Source organism: Rhinopithecus roxellana, chromosome 18 (genome assembly GCF_007565055.1).
Source record: "Rhinopithecus roxellana isolate Shanxi Qingling chromosome 18, ASM756505v1, whole genome shotgun sequence".
Lineage (NCBI taxonomy): Eukaryota > Metazoa > Chordata > Mammalia > Primates > Cercopithecidae > Rhinopithecus > Rhinopithecus roxellana.
In genome coordinates, this window is record NC_044566.1 from 52,735,835 (window position 1) to 52,748,909 (window position 13,075).

At 40.9% G+C, this 13,075-nt stretch overlaps 1 non-coding gene across 1 annotated transcript; it reads left to right on the plus strand.

Moving 5' to 3' along the window:
• The first annotated feature begins 953 nt into the window (after positions 1 to 953).
• Positions 954 to 1,046, plus strand: LOC115894636. The gene has a single exon (XR_004054781.1). It is a non-coding gene; the product is annotated as a small nucleolar RNA SNORD116 (small nucleolar RNA).
• The last annotated feature ends 12,029 nt before the right edge of the window (positions 1,047 to 13,075 follow it).

The window sequence follows — 13,075 nt, forward strand, 5'->3', positions numbered from 1 at the left end:
ATCGTAAAAAGAAATCTTACTTTTCTATATTTGTCTCTTTTATTTTTTCCTTTCTCTACATTTTCTCTACTTTCTGGTACACATCTCACTGAGATAAGTAACAAGGTAGCCTGAACTCCTCAGTCTTGGCGCTTTCAACTTTTCTACTAAGTATAATGGTAACTCTTGGGCTAAGTATATAGTGTTGATTGTGGCCGTGAATAAATTTGTCTTTAATACACTTTTAGAGTTTTACTGATTAATGGATTCTGAGTATTATTGGATTTCTTCTCACTATGTTTTAAGCTTGTGATATGCGCTGTTTCATGTTACTGACTACTGTGATGAAGTAGCCAAGATCCAAATTATGTATTTTGCTGCAATGAAAATAATAATACGTACTCTCCAGATTACTGTGAAGTTGGGAGAAAATTGACAAGCAGATCACCTGAAAGTGCTGGTTACGTGGTAGACGCTGGTAAGAGATTCCCATTGCCTTTCTTGGATTTCGCTCATCTCTAGAGAACTGTGTCGGCTCCTCCCCATGCATCTGGGCACCCAGGTCCTGCCCCTGCTCAGGTATTGTCTTTGCATTTCCATTTCCTGGTTTGGCATATCTCTGGGTCCTGGGGTTCCTCATCTTCCTTCATCCCTGGCTCAGAGTTGGCTTCTTTTCAGACTGTGGCTCTGGCTCTGGCTCTGGCTGTGCTGGGACTTAGCTCCTCCTCTACTTACACACAGCCTCTTCCCCCAAACCCACTCCCACCCTACCCTCCCGCCCCCAACCATGAATCTCCCTAGAGCTCTCTGCCCCCACAGTTCTGTGCTGCTGCCAGTTGACATCAGACGCCAATAGTGGCTTCTTGCCAGACATGCCAACTGGGTTTAAACCCTTGGGTTTGACAATAAAGAAGAGAAAGGAATTGTTTACAACAAGAAGTTAGGCCAAAAAATGAATTTTAGGAATTCATTTGAGACTGATGATGTCACCCTCATAAAACCACTCCTTAGGAAATCTGAACAAAATGAGTGAAAACTTACTAGTTGTTCTCATTGAGGCTGGGCCCCAGGATTCTGACGTTGATTCAGGATCAGGGGATCCTGATCTTGATTCAGGATCAGGAAATTCACTTCTGTGGGGGTGCCCTGGTCCTTCCTGGCTTCCAGCTGACTGCAGCCAGCTGCTTCCACAGCAGGAGGAATTTCCTCCATGGTGCTGGGGGCCCATGACCTGAGACGGTGGGGAGAGATCCCAGCAGACGTGTTCCACATGGACCATCCGTGAGAATGGCTGACCCCCACCTGAATGACTTGCTGCTGCAGCTGGACCGTGAGGCTGACCTCCCCAGCAGTGTGGCGCTGGGGTCGCTGCACCTGCAGAATGCCACAGTGGGGGCCGGCACCAGCTGCCAGGTCGCTGGTGGGGGGACCCAACAGAGAGGGAGGCATCTCTCATGCTCCCCAGGGATTGTCAATGTGATGGTGACCCCTGAGGTGGAAAAATTCATTAAAAATGAATAATTTCTCAAAACCACTACAGGCAACTCCCAGGTATGAAGCCTAATTGAATGCCACTTTTTAAGAACCAGTTTAGTCCTGAGTTAGAGGTGGCAGAAATCTTCATACTACTTGCAAATCAGCTGCAGTGCTTTAGCCAACTTCTGCAGTGTTCTAAGTTCTATTAAAGCTTACACTGAAAATGCTTAGTTAACAAATGTACTTTATCAATACAATACAGATAAATATTCACCTACTATTTTTAGGCAATAGCTGGGCAACCCACTGTGTTCCCTTCATCATTTGAGCTACTGAGCTGCTAGAAGTCTGTACTCTAGTAAGAAAAAAAAACACTTATTTTTTACTCAGTTTTCTGATATAGCCATTTTATATCCCTCCTTCCTTTACTGTCTTAGTCTTGTCATTTTATTCTTGCATTATTACGTAAAAACAAACAATCTTGTCATTTTATAATTGAATTATTACATAAAAACAAACAATCACTTGGGCTCTTCATTGTGTTGCATTTGTGTAATTTTTAAAAAGAAGGAAAAAAAGTAATTTTCCCTTTTACCCTCCCTGTAGAAAGGGTAGCAAGGCCTTAGGGGTTGAGTTCTGAAGTTTACTGTCTTTAGGGGAATTTGCAGTTATTTTGTATTTCAAGGACTAAAGCTCTAAATAATCCACCCACCCCACTGCCATGCTGCCCCAAAACTGTGTTTGGAAATGCTCAGCACTTTTGAAAAAGACAAAAAAGTAGATGAGCATCTGGACTGGAGACTTGTGCTTTGACTGACAAGGATAAAAGACAGAGTAAGTGGTATTGCTTTTCCAAGCCCTCAGAACTGGGAGACAAGAGAGGGGACTATGGGTAGCAGACACCTGTAAACACCTGTAGGCTCCAGTAACCCCTCCTGCATAGCACCCCAAAGGTGGTAGGTCCTCAGATAAAGGTGATGGTATGCATACCAAGTGCCTTGGTCCTGTCAACTGAAGAATGACCAGGCTCATGCATTTGGAAAGGAGGGCTTTATTACTCATAAGGGGTTGCAGCCTGCAAGGTGACCATTCTAACAGGCTGGGAAAGCATAGCTTCTGGCAGAAGCCAGAAACAGACAGACACCTGGAAGGTGGGGGCAAAGGGAACAGGAACAGAGTGACTAAAACATGCACATGTGTAATTGAGTTTCACGCCCCTTCATGAGTCATATGTGCAAAAAATGGCAGCATTAGCATGATCTAAGGGTGGAGTTTCTGGCCATTTGACATTAAAAAGTGAAGCAGAGAACATGATAATCATCGCTGTGCATCCTCCATAGACTAGACAGAACTAATATGGGTTGGAGGTCACTTATCAGGAAGGAACGCTGGCTAGTTGTTGTGCTGTCAAAACCACAAAATGGAGAGGCAGCATTAGGCTGCTGGTGGGTATCAGCTTGAGTCTTCCCAAAGGGCTGGTTTCTGTTAAACCCTTAGGGAAGGAAGTCTAATGGTGGTTAGCCAACGAGGTTGTTTAAGGAGGCATGTTCAGCCTCCCATCCCACCGTGGCTGGGAACTCAGCTTCCAAGGTTTCCCTGGGGTCTTCTTAGCCAAGAGGGGGTCTGTTCAGTCTGTAGGGGGACTGATAATTTCATTTTTATTCTCATCCTGAAAAACAGCAGAGTGTCTACATGGTAGAGCCCAGAATGAAAGAACAAGTTACTGTAGGGTATCTCTGCAATCCTCATTAAACATCAGAGCCCACAAGACAGGTTTTGGATTATTTCTGAAGCTAATCATAGAGTAAGACACTCCATCAACTGGGAACCCAACTCCTTCCTGTGTTGCTGGAACAGAGTTCTATAAGCTAACAGAGGTAAGGAAAATGTACAAATTAATATTTGGTTTTGTGTGTCTTACAAAATCTTGCTCAAAGACAGATTTTGCTTGCTATTTGGAAAAAGAAAACCTAAGATTTCTTTCATTCAAATGGTTCAGCAATTCACACTTATATAACTGGATTTATCTTTTATTTTATCCACACTATATAATATTGTAAATTACCATACAATCATTTTAGGAAATACATAAGCTATAAATAAGTAGAAGATAAGCAAGTTTGAATGCTTTGCTTGTATCTCCCCAGAATTTCTAAGGCATTCAGTTTATGAGGCTTTGACTTGTAAATATAATGCATAGTTCAACTTTTTGATCTGAGGCACAAAACTTCAATCAGGCAGAAGGATAACAAAGCTTCAGCTTTCCATTTCTATCACTACCTCTTTAGTTAATATTTTCTCGAAAAGGGAAGGTTCCAAGATGGCAGAATAAGAACAGCTCCAGTCTATAGCTCCCAGCGTGAGCAATGCAGAAGATGGGTGATTTCTGCATTTCCAACAGAGGTACCAGGTTCATCTCACTGGGGCTTGTCAGACAGTGGGTGCAGACCACAGAGTGTGAGCTGAAGCAGGGTGGGGCATCGCCTCACCAGGGAAGCACAAGGGGTCAGGCAATTCCCTCTCCTAGCCAAGGGAAGCCATGACAGATGGTACCTGGAAAATCAGGACACTCCCACCTTAATACTGTGCTTTTCCTACAGTCTTAGCAAATGGCACACCAGATGATTATATCCCGTGCCTGGCTTGGAAGGTCCCATGCCCACGGAGCCTCTCTCACTGCTAGCACAGCAGTCTGAGATTGAACTGCAAGGCCACAGCGAGGCTGGAGGGGGGGTCTGCCATTGCTGAAGCTTGAGTAGGTAAACAAAGTGGCCAGGGAAGCTATAACTGGGTGGAGCCCACTGCAGCTCAAGGAGGCCTGCCTGCCTCTGTAGACTCCACCTCTGGGGGCAGGCTGTAGCTGAACAAAAGGCAGCAGAAACTTCTGCAGACTTAAACGTTCCTGTCTGACAGCTTTGAAGAGAGTAGTGGTTCTCCCAGCATGGAGCTTGAGATCTGAGAACAGACAGACTGCCTCCTCAAGTGGGTCCCTGACTCCCAAGTAGCCTAAATGGGAGACATCTCCCAGTAGTGGCTGACTGACACCTCATACAGCCAGGTGCCCCTCTGAGACAAAGCTTCCAGAGGATCAGGCAGCAACATTTGCCGTTCTGCTATATTTGCTGTTCTGCAGCCTCCGCTGGTGATACACAGGCAAACAGGTTCTGGAGTGGACCTCCAGCAAACTCCAACAGACTGTTAGAAGGAAAACTAACAAACAGAAAGGACATCCACACCAAAACCCCAACTGTATGTCACCATCACCAAAGACCAAAGGTAGACAAAACCACAAAGATGGGGAGAAACCAGAGCAGAAAAGCTGAAAATTCTACAAATCAGAGTGCCTGTTCTCCTCCAATGGAATGCAGCTGCTCCCCAGCAACAGAACAAAGCTGAATGGAGAATGACTTTGACAAGTTGAGAGAAGGAGGCTTCAGACGATTAGTAATAACAAACTCCTCCGAGCTAAAGGAGGATGTTCGAACCCTCGCAAAGAGCTAAAAACCTTGAAAAAAGATAAGACAAATGGCTAACTAGAATAAACAGTGTAGAGAAGACCTTAAATGACCTAATGGAGCTGAAAACTATGGCACGAGAACTATGTTACACATGCACAAGCTTCAGTAGCTGATTCCATCAAGTAGAAGAAAGGGTATCAGTGATTGAAGATCAAATGAATGAAATGAAGCGAGAAGAGAAGTTTAGAGAAAAAAAGAGTAAAAAGAAACAAACAAAGCCTCCAAGAAATTTGGGACCATGTGAAAAGACCAAATCTACATCTGACTGGTGTACCTGAAAGTGACAGGGAGAATGGAATCAAGTTGGAAAACACTCCTCAGGATATTATCCCTGAGAATTTCCCCAACCTAGCAAGGCAGGCCAACATTCAGATTCCCACAAAGGGAAGCCCATCAGACTAACAGTGGATCTCTCGGCAGAAACTCTACAAGCCAGAAGAGAGTGGGGGCCAATATTCAACATCCTTAAAGAAAATAAATTTCAACCCAGAATTTCATATCCAGCCAAACTAAGCTTCATAAGTGAAGGAGAAATAAAATCTTTTACAGACAAGCAAATGCTAAGAGATTTTGTCACCACCAGGCCTGCCTTACAAGAGCTCCTGAAGGAAGCACTAAACATGGAAAGGAACAACTGGTACCAGCCACTGCAAAAACACGCCAAATGTAAAGACCATCAATGCTAGGAAGAAACTGCATCAACTAATGAGCAAAATAACCAGCTAACATCATAATGACAGCATCAAATTCACAATAACAATATTAACCTTAAATGTAAATGGGATAAATGCTCCAATTAAAAGACACTGACTGGCAAATTGGATAAAGAGTCAAGACCCATCAGTGTGCTGTATTCAGGAGACCCATCTCACGTGCAGAGACACACAAAGGCTCAAAATAAAGGGATGGAGGAAGATCTACCAAGCAAATGGAAAGAAAAAAAAAAAAATAAAAGCAGGGGTTGTAATCCTAGTCTCTGATAAAACAGACTTTAAACAAACAAAGATCAAATGAGAGGAAGAAGGCCATTACATAATGGTAAAGGGATCAATTCAACAAGAAGAGCTAACTATCCTAAATATATATGCACACAATACAGGAGTACCCAGATTCATAAAGCAAGTCCTTAGAGACTTACAAAGAGACTTAGACTCCCACACAATAATAATGGGAGACTTTAACACCCCACTGTCAACATAGACAGATCAGTGAGACAGAAAGTTAACAAGGATACTCAGGAACTGAACTCAGCTCTGCACCAAGCAGACCTAATAGACATCTACAGAACTCTCCACCCCAAATCAATAGAATATACATTCTTCTCAGCACCACATCACACTTATTCCAAAATTGACCACATAATTGGAAGTAAAGCACCCCTCAGCAAATGTAAAAGAACAGAAATCACAACAAACTGTCTCTCAGACCACAGTGCAATCAAACTAGAGCTCAGAATTAAGAAACTTACTCAAAACTGCTCAACTACATGGAAACTGAACAACCCACTTCTGAATGACTACTGGATACATAACGAAATGAAGGCAGAAATAAAGATATTCTTTGAAACCAATGAGAACAAAGACACAACATACCAGAATCTCTGAGACACATTTAAAGCAGTGTATAGAGGGAAATTTATAGCACTAAATGCCCACAAGAGAAAGCAGGAAAGATCTAAAATTGACACCCTAACATCACAATTAAAAGAACTAGAGAAGAAAGAGCAAACACTTTCAAAAGCTAGCAGAAGGCAAGAAATAATTAAGATCAGAGCAGAACTGAAGGAAATCGAGACACAAAAAAAACCCTTCAAAAAATCAATGAATCCAGGAGGTGGTGTTTTGAAAAGATCAACAAAATTGATAGACCACTAGCAAGACTAATAAAGAAGAAAAGAGAAGAAAGAAAAGAATCAAATAGACACAATCAAAAAATGGTAAAGGGGATATCACCACTGATCCCACAGAAATACAAACTACCATCAGAGAATACTATAAACACCTCCATGGAAATAAACTAGAAAATCTAGAAGAAATGGATAAATTCCTGGGCACATACACCCTCCTAAGATTAAACCAGGAAGAATTTGAATCCCTGAATAGACCAATAACAGGCTCTGAAATTGAGGCAATAATTAATAGCCTACCAACCAAAAAAATTCCAGGACCAGATGGATTCACAGCCAAATTCTACCAGAGGTTCAAAGAGGAGCTGGTACTATTCCCTGAAACTATTCCAATCAATAGAGAAACAGGAAATCCTCTCTAACTCATTTTATGAGGCCAGCATTATCCTGATACCAAAGCCTCATCCTGACACCAAAGCCTGGCAGAGACACAACAACAAAAGAGAACTTTAGACCAATATCCCTGATGAACATCAAAGTAAAAATCCTCAATAAAATACTGGCAAACCGAATCCAGCAGCACATCAAAAAGCTTATCCACCACAATCAAGTTGGCTTCATCCTGGGATGCAAGGCTGGTTCAACATACACAAATCAATAAACATAATCCATCATATAAACAGAACCAAAGACAAAAACCACATGATTTTCTCAATAGATGCAGACAAGGCCTTCGACAAAATTCAACAGCCCTTCATGCTAAAAACTCTCAATAAACTGGGTGTTGATGGGACATATCTGAAAATAATAAGAGCTATTTATGACAAACCCACAGCCAATATCATACTGAATGGGCAAAAAACTGGAAGCATTCCCTTTGAAAACTGGCACAAGACAGGGATGCCCTCTCTCACCGTAGTGTTGGAAGTTCTGGCCAGGGCAATCAGGCAGGAGAAAGAAATAAAGGGTATTCAATTAGGAAAAGAGGAAGTGAAATTGTCCCTGTTTGCAGATGACATGATTGTATATTTAGAAAACCCCATGGTCTCAGCCCAAAATCTCCTTAAGCTGATAAGCAACTTCAGCAAAGTCTCAGGATACAAAATCAATGTGCAAACATCACAAGCATTCCTATACACCAATAACAGACAAACAGAGAGCCAAATCATGAGCGAACTCCATTCACAATTGCTTCAAAAAGAATAAAATACCTAGGAATCCAACTTACAAGGGATGTGAAGGACCTCTTCAAGGAGAACTACAAACCACTGCTCAATGAAATAAAAAAGGACACAAAGAAATGGAAGAACATTCCATGCTCATGGATAGGAAGAATCAATATTGTGAAAATGGCCATACTGCCCAAGGTAATTTATAGAGTCAATGCCATCCCCATCAAGATACCAATGATTTTCTTCACAGAATTGGGAAAAAAAACTACTTTAAAGTTCATATGGAACCAAAAAAGAGCCTGCATGGCCAAGACAATCCTAAGCCAAAAGAACAAAGCTGGAGGCATCACGCTCCCTGACTTCAAGCTATACTACAAGGCTATAGCAACCAAAACAGCATGGTACTGGTGCCAAAACAGAAATATAGACCAATGGAACAGAACAGAGCCCTCAGAAATAATACCACACATCTACAACCATCTGATCTTTGACAAACCTAACAGAAACAAGAAATGGGGAAAGGATTCCCTTTTTAAGAAATGGTGCTGGGAAAAACTAGCTCGCCATATGTAGAAAGCTGAAACTGGATCCCTTCCTTACACCTTATGCAAAAATTAATTCAAGATGGATTAAAGACTTAAATGTTAGACCTAAAACCATAAAAACCCTAGAAGAAAACCTAGCCAATACCATTCAGGACACAGGCATGGGCAAGGACTTCACGACTAAAACACCAAAAGCAATGGCAACAAAAGCCAAAATTGACAAATGGGATCTAATTAAACTAAAGAACTGCTGCACAGCAAAAGAAACCACCGTCAGAGTGAACAGTCAACCTACAGAATGGGAGAAAATTTTTGCAATCTACCCATCTGACAAAGGGCCAATATGCAGAATCTACAAAGAACTTAAACAAATTTACAAGAAAAAATCGAACAACCCCATCAAAAAGTGGGCAAAGGATATGAAAAGATAATTCTCAAAAGAAGACATTTATGCAGCCAACAGATACATGAAAAAATGCTCATCATCACTGGCCATCAGAGAAATGCAAATCAAAATCACAATGAGATACCATTTCACACCAGGTAGAATGGCAATCATTAAAAAGTCAGGAAATAACAGTTGCTGGGGAGGATGTGGAGAAACAGGAATACTTTTACACTGTTGATAGGAGTGTAAATTAGTTCAACCATTGTGGAAGACAGTGTGGCAATTCCTCAAGGATCTAGAACTAGAAATACCATTTGACCCAGCCATCCCATTACTGGGAATATACCCAAAGGATTATAAATCATGCTACTATAAAGACACATGCACACATATGTTTATTGCAACACTATTCACAATAGCAAAGACTTGGAACCAACCCAAACGTCCATCAATGATAGACTGGATTAAGAAAATGTGGCACATATATACCATGGAATACTATGCAGCCATAAAAAAGGATGAGTTCATGTCCTTTGTAGGGACATGGATGAAGCTGGAAACCATCATTCTCAGCAAACTATCGCAAGGACAGAAAACCAAACACTGCATGTTCTCACTCGTAGGTGGGAATTGAACAATGAGATCACTTGGTCACAGGGTGGGAAACATCACACACTGGGGCCTGTCATGGGGTCGGGGGAGTGGGGAGGGATAGCATTAGGAGATATACCTAATGTAAATGATGAGTTAATGGGTGCAGCACACCAACATGGCACATGTATACATATGTAACAAACCTGCACGTTGTGCACATGTACCCTAGAACTTAAAGTATAATTTTTATAAAAACTGGGAGATATATATATATATACATATATATATTTTTTTCTCATTATCGTAGTGTTTTCCAGAATTCACTCTTACTACTTTTACTTTTGTATTTGGGTTAAGACATATGTAATTTCTTATGGTGTGCATCAACTTTCCCCAAAAAGAAAACAGAAGGGAAGATTTTATCCTTTTTTAATTTGGTCTTTGTTCTTTCAGTTAATTGATTTGTAAGAAAGTTTTATGATGGGCAATATCTGAATCAGGACAGTTTCCAGAATTTATGGTGGATCAAGACACAGGTAAGTAAGTAAGTTTAATTGTACCAAGGATACCAATAATGTACCCAAAAGAGTATTGTGTATAAAAAGTCTTCTCAGACTTCCTGTTATGCTTTGAGAGAAAAACCAAACGTAGCAAAGAATACCAAGTGCTCTGGACTAGACCCTGCAACCCAATCAATCAGAACATGAGGAGCAGGTGCTTCCTTCCTGAGGGAACTCATGTTAATTGGACCCTCAGTTACTGATGTATAATAACCAGGATGGCAATGTATTTGTTTACGACAAAAGACGTAGAAAACAGCAGACTGCATCCTCTTGTTTGTTCATTTGCTACCCTGTAGACAAATCTACAAGGAAAGCCAAATTATTATCAGAAAGAAGTTTGACAAGATGAAAGTCAAGCAAGGAGAGCAAGTCGGGCGATCTTAACAGCTGCTGCCACCAAGCCAGACTTGGGAACGCCAGTCTAGTCCCCAGGGCTGTGCTGGAAACATTAGCCAGTGTTTATTTAAGTGGCATTGTTTGCTATACACTCATAGATCCTAATGAGTACATCATACTTCCTAATGTATGAAGTGAAAGTATTATTTCACTTATTTTAATTTTACATTATTTTATTTATTTATTTTACACTACAATAATTATTTCAATTATTTTATATTAGAAAGTAAAACAAATTTTAGTTCTGAGATATAATTGAAAGCATTGTGAATATCTAACAATTTTTTTTAAATATGCCACAACACATATTAGGGCATCCTTTTGCCACAGGATCCCACTACCATGACGGGGCCAGAAGTCCTCTAACCTACTAGAGCCCACAGGAGACAAAATTAGCATTACAACTTTGATAACTGGCTGACCATCAGGTGTGTGGCATGTCCTTCTGACCCTGCTCTGGCTTCCGGGAATCTATGCCTTCCGATGTACTCATTGTCAGCTTGGACAAAATTTATTCTAATCTTTGTTTCCCATGGGCACAAAAAGACTTTTTCTTGTCCAGCTTCCCAATGGCCTTGCTTACTGTGGATATCCATTTGACTTCTGTCCCTTCTCCATTCGTTTGACCAACCGTGTCCTTGACCTATGTTTTACATTCAGGCTTCATCTTCATGTCAGCTGCCCTCTGAATGCCAGCACCTTTTTTCTGCTTTGTCCATCTGAAGTTGTAGAATTTTACATAAAGCTAACGATGGCAATATTTTTTGTTGAGCGTCTTTATGTTTTACTGTTACTAAAGTAGTAAAATTTGTAGTTGACCATAAAAGAATAGTTTTGGCTTGTTTTAAAACATTAGTAATTTCTACTACAATGTTTCACAGCCTTAACACTTACAGTAAATGATAAACATAATAACAGAATATTTATGAAATATGACCTTTCCTGAAAGTATATGGTTTTACATTTCTTATTTGTTAAAACCTACAGGATATAGGTTTTAATTACTATATAATTATTTCATGGTAATTAATAATTACTATATGGGCCAGGCGCGGTGGCTCAAGCCTGTAATCCCAGCACTTTGGGAGGCTGAGACGGGCAGATCACGAGGTCAAGAGATCGAGACCATCCTGGCTAACATGGTGAAACCCCGTCTCTACTAAAAAATACAAAAAAACCTAGCCTGGTGAGGTGGTGGGCACCTGTAGTCCCAGCTACTCGGGAGGCTGAGGCAGGAGAATGGTGTAAACCCAGGAGCCGGAGCTTAAAGTGAGCTGAGATCCGGCCACTGCACTCTAGGCTGGGCGACAGAGTGAGATTCCGTCTCAAAAAAAAAAAAAAAAAAAAAAATTACTATATGGGATATAATTACTAGTGAAACATAAAAGAGGCTGATAACTACTGTCCACGGGCATACAAATGTAGAACAATATATCTTTAATTACTTTATCAATAATTTTACTATAGAGGCAAAATAAAGGCAGAATCTATATCATCCCCTCTGAAAAATGTTAAAAGTTAACCATGTTCATTTGTATGATATACTTAAAATGATTGTTATGAAGTAACCAAATATCCATTAGATTGTTTGTATTCTTGAATGAACTATATTTTTCAAAATGATATGTGACCATAATAATATTATCATAAAATAACTAAAACCCCCATAATTCTTAAGTGAAACTAAGTATACTCTAATCCACCAATGTTGGTATTTGGAATGGGTCATTTGATATGTGTTGTGATAGAAAGCTAAGTAAGAATAGAGATTCAAGGGGAATTTGGAAAGAAAATCATTAATTTAATTAGAATGTAGTAGCTTCAACAGCTTCTTTCTGGTCCACATACTCATTCTTTGGGTATATGAACATCTTAAATAATGCTACCTTCAGAGTAATTTTCACCTGACAGGCATCTCTCTCTGAAAGGTATCATGTTAAACGGGATCCCTGCTTATATAATTTAAACGTTTTAAGAGCAATCCTATTTCTCTATGCCAGTTTTATGGGATAAAAAGAAGGGGAGAAGGCCGGGTACAGTGACTCATGCCTGTAAACCCAGCACTTTGGGAGGCCAAGGCGGGCAGATCATCAGGTCAAGAGATGGAGACCATCCTGGCCAACATGGTGAAACCCCGTGTCTACTAAAAATACACAAATTAGCTGGGCGTGGTGGTGGGCACCTGTAGTCCCAGCTACTCAGGAGGCTGAGGCAGGAGAATCGCTTGAACCTAGGAGGTGGAGGTTGCAGTGAGCCAAGATCGCGCCATTGCACTCCAGCCCGGGCGGTAAAGCAAGACTCTGTCTTTAAAAAAAAAAAAAAAAAAAAAAAAAGACGGGGAGAAAAAAACACTTTTATCATTAGTCTCATGTTTACTGCCGGTAACCTGTACTAGTTTGTTTTTATTTTGTTCCCCTCACACACCCCTCCCCACCATTTTCCCTACAGATCCACACTCCACCCTTTTTCATGTGTGATCAACCCCGGAAAGCTGGACAGGAAGTGAAAGATACCAACAGTCCCCATGTCCCCTGGCTTCTGGTTGGGTTCGGCCAGAGACAGTAAGCTTGTGGTGGTTATTCCCTCAGCTCCCTTCCT